The sequence below is a fragment of the Helianthus annuus genome, chromosome 4 (assembly GCF_002127325.2).
Source record: "Helianthus annuus cultivar XRQ/B chromosome 4, HanXRQr2.0-SUNRISE, whole genome shotgun sequence".
In the NCBI taxonomy this organism is placed as follows: Eukaryota; Viridiplantae; Streptophyta; class Magnoliopsida; order Asterales; family Asteraceae; genus Helianthus; species Helianthus annuus.
Window position 1 is genome coordinate 199,924,412 of NC_035436.2, and position 9,058 is coordinate 199,933,469.

Consider the following 9,058-nt stretch of genomic DNA (forward strand, 5'->3'; position numbering starts at 1 on the left):
CCAATGGAATCTAGACTCATTCAGGCTCTCTACTCATTCTCTAGTTGAGAACCGGTCTGAAAACGGACTTCCACCGGAGAAACGACCAATTCACCGATTGAACATGAAACACCATCAAGAACAGTTGAGTCTGATCGAATGGGGTGATTCCCATCCGACCGACTGAGCTGGACTTGGAACGGTTTCCGTTGTTTGACACGTCGTCACCCGTCTCCGTCAAAACTCGAAACTTCTAACTTAGAAAACTTTGTGAAATTTTCAAAACATCAGATCGCCCAATCGAATAGCCATCCGATCGGATGACCATCCGATCGAATGACTATTCGACAAGGTGACTTGTTCCTTCACAACCTTCAACACTTAACAGTTTGACCAAACTTCAAGTTCTCGATCAAATAGCCATCCGATCGAATGACTTGACATCTAGAGATACTTCATTTTTTCCAAAATGCTACAATGAAAACTTCAAAGTTCAAAACAATTTACAAACACACTCACACAATCGAATGACCAACCGTTCGAATGGTCATCCGTCCGGATGATCATCCGACCGACTCACCATTCGACACTTATCTCATCCAACGCACTGTTTACACGCTGTTAAACGCTTACGCTATCGTTCTATGCTCGGGCCAATCTCCAACACGCTCCCTTCAATCCAATACAGTAGGTGTTTATCAGCTACTAGTACTGTGAGTATACTCGAACCCATTTTTATTTAACGTACTTTTGGGTGTTACATGCGTTCACTATCAAATCACATCAACACACAACGCAAACACTTTTAACGATAACCGCTCTTGCATGTTATACGTGACTCGATGAATACTTGTATGTTATGTTTACACAGTGATTGTTGCCATACACCTTAGCAACGATAGTACTATAGTTTGGACTCGGTACCTGTCGTGGATAGGGGTTGTTAAGGGTTTTACTTCACAGGTCACAGTGGTGATAATGTGTTGCGCATTCTACACTCGCAGTCATGTCGGTTGCATATGTCATTGTCGATAGCTTACTTGATTCACATATCTACGTGTTACATGATGGTTATGCGTAAACGATTTCGCTACTATATGCTACTCAAGCTTGTGTACTCACCTTTACATTATATGTATTGACTTTATTTTAACGTATGTGACATGTGTTTAGGATGCTGTGTTTGCTGTGACGAATAAAGTAGGAGGTCTAGAAACAAACTAAATAAATTTGAGTTGTCGGAACAGTTTATTTGTTTTTGAGAAACAACGTCTGTAATAACTGTTTATGCTTTATATGTTATTGGTATGGGGCTTTAACGTTAAATATATTGTCACTAATAGTTGTTATGGATTCTCTTGGACAATCTGTTTCACTCAGTGTCACGCCCTGATGTTTCCGCCATCGGTTGGGGTGTGACAGTATGTTTGATTTGTTGCTTGAACAATACGTATGTAACTGTAATTCTATAAAACCATTTTATGGTTTAAGTTGATAACTTGATTGGTCTTGATTAGTCAAATTTACTCGAGTAACGTCATTTAATTACGAGGTAGTTAGATGTTAGGGTACACGGTATCATGGCGGGGAGTCATGGCGGGGACCAAGTTTGCCACACGGGGAACGATTGCCAACTTCAAATCGGTGAGTGAAGAGTGGTGATTTCGGTGACTACTCACCGATGCGGGAAGAAGAGGGAAGGGGGAGAGGGGGGGGGGGGTTTAATAGTGGGTCCCAACCCTTTTCAACCAATCACAATTTTTTTTAAATTCTTTACCATTCTCTAGGTATTTGAACCATTGCCAGTGATTGAGTGTAAAATGGGGACTTGACATGGCATGATATTATTGGCTAGAGAATAATTCAAACACCCTAAGTGATTGAACGATACTCTCCACCCTTATGCATCTAAAAATTTGGTCATGATTAGTCAAATTTACTCGAGCAATGTCATTTAATTACGAGCTAGTTAGATGTTACGTATCTAAAAATCTAAATCAAGGTGGATGTATAACTATGTATGAGTTTAAACTTCATTGTTGGAAGCTATGTAATCCATCTTTTCTTCATTAACATTTTGTAGTTGTGGGTCTCAAATAATTATGTGAATTGATGTTTAATGATATCATATGTAACTGCTATAAAGCTTTTTAAAAGTTCGGGTTTTGTTCACGTGTTATCTTCAACACGAGAAGAAATCAAATAAAAACTAAGTTTTTGGTTAATGAGGTCAAACTTTGATCCCAAAAAACCATTGTTAATACCCCGTTTCAGGATTTTATCCCAAGTCCAAAAAAATTTAGAGGGGCAAATTGAGGTGCCAATCTATGATTGGTGGTTGATTAAGGTGAAGGAGTTGAAAAATAGACTCTCCCCACCCTTAGGCCGGAGGGTGTGGGGCGTATACACCCACACCCGCTATGTTAACAAGGGGCGTTATAGGTGGGGGCTCCATCATGTTAACGCTTACAATGAGATGTTCAGGTGGGGCCCACTTGATTTAATTCAATGAAATCTTTTTTTTTTTTTTGTTTAATAGTGGTTCCATCCCACACCCTGCAAATTAAAGGGGGGCATGATAAAGCCCCTGTCTGACTTAGATCCTACGTGTTACTTACGTGGCCTGATAAAGCCCCTAGGGGCTCCAACCACACCCTCCAGCCTTAGGCCATGGGGTATGGGGCTTGGGGCTTGGGTTGGGGCGTGGGTTGGGGTAAAACGCCCAAGCCACCACCCCGAGTGGGCTTGGGTTGGGGCGTGGCCCCTTGGGGCTTGGCTTTCAAGCCGGGCGTGGGGCGGTATGGCCAAGCGAGCTGACGGAATTTCATTTGCTCACCCCGCCATGTCAGGCGGCTATTTCAAATTTTGAATTTAAAAATTCAAACGGTCGCCCCATACCACCAAACCGCCACCCCGGTCTCCCAACAACCTCTATATATTTGTAACCCCCAACCCACTGGTCCCCCCATCCCACGAACCGAAACCCCACCGGCTACCCAGTCTTGAACCCGCTACCCCACCGGTGCACCCAACGCAAGCCCAACCCACGCCCCGCCATACCCCGCGGACACGTAACCAAGCAGTGGGGGGCTCCCTTTACACGTGTCAGCAAATGCCCCAACCCAAGCCCAAACCCCCGCCCCACCATACCCCACGGTCTTACAAGAACTCGTGAAAAACCAATAAAAATCATTTTTAATTAAAAACCAGAGATGATACGAGGAGGTGACGGTTTTGATGAGGCTAAAAGTGGCTACTGGTGTCTGTGGGATAACGACGTCGAAGAACAGCTGTAGTCATGGTGACAATGACGATGGCGATTAAAAGAGGAGCTGGTGGTGGTGTCGGGTGTGGTGCTGATCATAGAGATATTGAGAGAAGTTGAGTGAAAGTTGATTGAAATTGATTGATGAATTCATCAAATTGTTCATATGATGAGGAGATGAGAGGGGAAATTAGAGAGACTAAGTGATAACGTGGCATCATTAAAACAATTGTGATGATAAATCATCACATAAATACTGTTCATTCAACTCTCTAACTATCATATATTAATAATTTACACATTGTAATAGTAAACTTAAAAACGTGTAATTCTTTTATAAGAATCCATGTAAATTTACACATACAAATTCATACAGCAATGCAATATTTTAATAATAATGTTACAATACACATATATAATAAAAGAAACCTCTTTTGGGATACATGTCAACCAACGAGGCTATCAAAATTTAAGTTTTTTATAAATATTATTTATTAAGTGTGATAGTATCTTTTGTTCAATATTTGAATAATTCATGGTTGTTTGTTGCCTAATGATTTAAAGATAATTTAATCCATTAAAATTTTTAAATCTTCCATTCAAATTTTATCTAACATTGGTGTTGGGTTTTGAATTATTTATTCAATATTAGGATAAAGGATTCAACTGACAAGCGATTGGATCGACACTTTATTTGAAGAAATCTTCATTGGAAATGAATTGTGTCAATGTGGTCAACAAAGTCAATTATCAATTTTTTTTTTATTTCTAGTTTTAATATCCTTCCTTTTGTTTAATTTATTCTACCGTATATTATGTTGATTTACTTACTCTTTATTAATTATTAAAGTGGGAATGTTTTAATAACTTTATGTTACACCCAGTTTATAATATCAGATTTAACAACATGTAAGACTTACAATTTATGCCAAAAGTAGACTTTACAAAAACTTTCAAGATTTGAGAACCAACTAGTTACGACATTCACAAGCTTAACCTACCAAATCATGTTCAAAGTAAAACTACAAGTGTTTATTTTAGAACGAAACAAAAGATCAAGTGCGGAAGCGTAGTATTGTGTGTTCGGTTCGACTTGATTGCTTGATCATCATCCTTTACTTGAGTACCTGAAAACTAATATTTTAAACAGGCGTTAGCATAATGATTCTAAAATTTCACGTAATTAACCAGATTCGAACGCGTATTCAAGAAATTAAAAACAGAATCACACCAAACTGGGTTCCACCGTAACTTATGGTGACACCGTAAGTTATGGTGGCTTCTGGACAAATTGGAGCCTACCGTAAACCAGTAGGATCCCACCGTAATAGATTTGCAGGCCACCGTAAATTACGGTACCACCGTAATTTACGGTGAGCCCTGCACAAAAACCCCCTTGTTTCAAATGCAGTTTTGTTGATTCTTTTATGCGTCAAAACAGCTTAATTTCACATAATTTGTTAAGCGACTGGTCTAATTTCTCCATACATGTATTTTACTTATGATAATACTCAACTATTCTTATGCGGGCATGTCTACGGAATTAACTTACAAACTAAATTACAAGGCTTTTTTTTTGTTAGTCGTTTGTACTATTGTCATGCATCAAATCTAAACCTTAACTCCTATATTAAGAGCAAAGTTTCTTAATTTGCTTATGGTGTTCGCTACACGGCTTACACATCATGTAATTCACGCATTTTATATAATAGTGTCTTGCTTCGTGCTTATTACCAAAACTTGTTTGACCCGTTTGGGTGCTAAATTTACACACCATTAAGGATATGCAAGATTTCATGCTTTTCACTTGTTTTGACCCGTTTACTTGTTTAAGAAGCACAATCACTTTCGTGACACAATGTTCTATCCTATTTACCATGCTTTTCACTATAACATAAGAACGATAGTTAACCTTGATGTAACGAAGCAATAGTTTCGTACCTTTAGAGCACACCCTTTCCCCGTGGATTCCTTTCGGCTTGTCCGCTTGACGATCCGGACTATTTGCCTAAAAATTTCAGTTTACAACATGTTTAGAACTCTTTTTATGACCACAATCACATCATTATGGACCATTATCAAATCTGCGTTTTTATCCAAATTTTTACATTTAAATCCTCACTTAGGCATTTCAACAAACACCTAACGGGGCAGATTTTCCTACAATAATTACCAAGTTTGTGACGTGAAATTTTAACATCTAATTTCACTTTATTTTCATAAAAGTTTATATTATCTTGACATCAATATTTCTGAATTACTTCACTAATTCAGATTTTGCTAAATTAAGAGTCAAAATCTCTAGTATTCACCAAGTTTCTTTTAGTTCTTTGTTCCCCACATGTAAAGCCAACTCTTACAAACATGACGTAAGGTTTTGACAAGGAATCACCTAGTGTTTAACCATAGACATCAAATTACTTCAAGATTCATTCATGCATTGCATATCTAGGCTAAATTTCAGTTTATCCTAGTTAACCCAAGATTCAAGATGGAACAAAATATCAAGATTTTTCATACCTTTATGATCCTCACTACGAGGGGATCACTAATTCGTGTTTAGAACTTGATTTGAGACAGATTTGGGGCTTCAATTTAAAGGATTTTGGTGTGAAGCTAGGGTTTGAAGAACCCCCTTGTCGCCCCTCTTCTCTTGATCGACCAGACACACCAATTTTGGTGTGTTTGGTTTAGTTTTGTTACTATTAGTAACCAACTTTTCTAATTTGTCAAGTTTAGTCCCCCAACTTTGTTTTGTTCTTAAGTTAATGTGTTTTAGGCATTTATCTTACATTATTTCAAGACTTGAACTTAACTAGGTTATGTTCCTAGTTAGTAATTTCTTGTTTATTAATTCTTTAAAATTTCAAGGTAAGGTTTTTTTTTTATTTTCGGGGTGTTACAAGTCCACCCCCCTTAAAAAGGGTTTCGTCCCCGAAACCGAATTACGTACCGAATAAAAAAGGGTATAGCCGTTGCATCTCCTCTTCGGATTCCCATGTGGTATCCGCCCCTTTCTTGTGTTCCCATTTGACCCTCACTTGGTTGATCTCTTTGTTCCTTAGGGTTTTCACCTTACGATCTAAAATCGCAATAGGTCTTACCACATAGTTGAGGCTGTTATCCACCTCGATATCATCGTAGTGGATATGAGCGGTCTCATCAGCCAAACATTTTCGAAGATGTGACACGTGGAATGTGTTATGTATCCCACTCAACTCTTCGGGTAATTCAAGACGATATGCTACTTTACCGACCCGTTCAGTGACTCTAAATGGCCCAATAAATCTTGGGCTTAGTTTTCCCCTTTTTCTGAATCTAATAATACCCTTCCATGGGGAAACTTTTAGCATAACCATATCGCCAACCTGAAATTCAATTGGCCTATTTCTTTTATCTGCATATGCCTTTTGCCGGTCTTGAGCCGCTTTCAAGTGTGCCCAAACTATGTCGATTTTCGCATTTGTAGTTCAGATTATATCAGCAGGTGCTAGCCCCCGCGGACCCACTTCTCCCCAACATACTGGAGTCCGACATTTTCTGCCATATAATAGCTCATACGGGGCCATTTTAATACTCGTGTGATAGCTATTGTTATATGCAAATTCGACCAAAGGTAAATGGACGTCCCAACTACCTCCAAAGTCAATAATGCAAGCCCGTAGCATATCTCCCAACGTTTGTATTGTTCTTTCGCTCTGCCCATCAGTTTGTGGATGGTAAGCAGTGCTAAGGAACAATTTAGTTCCCATTTGTTCTTGGAATTCACGCCAGAATTTCGAAGTAAATCGAGTATCTCTATCTGACACAATGGATATCGGTACCCCATGCCTTGCTATGATTTCATTGGTGTATACTTCCGACATTTTCTCAGACGTATAAGTCTCACGAATCGGAATAAAGTGAGCACTTTTAGTTAGCCTATCCACGACTACCCATATAACATCAAAGCCACGACTTGTTTTAGGCAGTTTAGTCAATAGGTCCATCGTAATTTGCTCCCATTTCCAAACCGGGATTTCTAACGGTTGAAGTTTACCATATGGCTTTTGGTGTTCCGCCTTAACTTGTAGGCAAGTCAAACACTTTTCCACGTATTTCACGGTGTCACGCTTCATTCCGGGCCACCAGTAGTTTTGCTTCAAGTCATTATACATCTTGGTCGCTCCCGGATGAATGGAATAACGGGATTTATGAGCTTCATCAAGTAGAAGCTTCTTAACCTCACATATGTTAGGGACCCAGATTCTATTAAAACGAGTCTTTAGGCCGTGACTGCCTATCTCAAGGTCTTTAACTTGGCCGATAATTCTTTCCTTTTTCCAGTTTTCCGCCTTTACAGCTTCATCCTGTGCTTCTCGAATTCGTTCTAGTAAGCTTGAAGTCACAACAAGTTGCATTGATCTTACCCGTATCGGGGTATAATCTGCTTTGCGACTCAGCGCATCGGCCACTACATTGGCCTTCCCATGGTGGTAATGTATTTCACAATCGAAATCTTTGACTGTTTCCAACCACCGCCTTTGTCTCATGTTTAATTCCTTCTGATCGAAGAAATATTTCAAGCTTTTATGGTCGGTAAAAATTGTAAATTTTACCCCGTACAAATAATGCCTCCATATCTTTAAGGCAAACACCACCGCCGCCAATTCCAAGTCGTGAACTGGGTATTTCTTTTCATGAACCTTCAATTGCCTCGAGGCGTAGGCGATGACCTTACCTCGTTGCATCAAAACACACCCGAGCCCTAAATAGGAAGCATCTGAGTAAACTTCCATGTCGTCAGTCCCTTCCGGTAATGTCAATACCGGAGCGTGGGTCAACCTTTCTTTGAGCGTTTGAAAAGCTTCCTCTTGCTTAACGCCCCATACAAACTTTTCCTCCTTGCGAGTCAATTTGGTCAATGGCAAGGCAATTTTGGAGAAATACTGTATGAATTTCCGATAATACCCCGCAAGCCCTAAAAAGCTTCGGATTTCTGAGGGGTTTATTGGAGGGTTCCATTTTGACACCGTTTCCACCTTGGACGGATCCACTAGTACTCCATCGGTACTAATGATATGTCCAAGAAATTGCACCTCTCTTAGCCAGAAAGCGCACTTAGAAAATTTTGCATATAGCTTTTCTTGTCTGAGGGTGTCTAATACTTCCCGCAAATGACACACATGCTCAGCTTCATTCTTCGAATATACCAAAATGCCATCGATAAATATGATTACCGACTTATCTAGCATGGGTTTGCAAACCCGGTTCATGAGGTCCATGAAAGCCGCGGGTGCATTTGTCAATCCAAAGGGCATTACAAGGAACTCATAATGCCCGTACCGTGTACGAAAGGCCGTCTTCGGTACGTCTTCCTCCTTGACTTTCAATTGGTGATAACCAGATCGAAGGTCAATTTTGGAGAACCAATTTGCTCCTTGTAATTGGTCAAATAAATCATCAATTCTTGGAAGTGGGTATCGATTCTTCACCGTGAGTTTGTTTAACTCTCGGTAATCGATACACATGCGCATACTGCCATCCTTCTTTTTCACGAATAAGACTGGTGCGCCCCACGGAGACACACTCGGTCGGATAAACCCCTTGTCAAGAAATTCCTGAATTTGAGACATCAATTCTTGTAACTCCGACGGTGCAAGTCGGTATGGCGCCTTGGCCACGGGTTTCGCGCCCGGAATCAACTCGATTCCGAACTCTACATCCCGTTCTGGTGGTATCCCCGGTAGCTCTTCCGGGAACACGTCTTCATAATCTCGCACGACCGGTACATTCTCAATTTTGAGGGGTTCTTTTTCCGTTTCGCTTGCATAT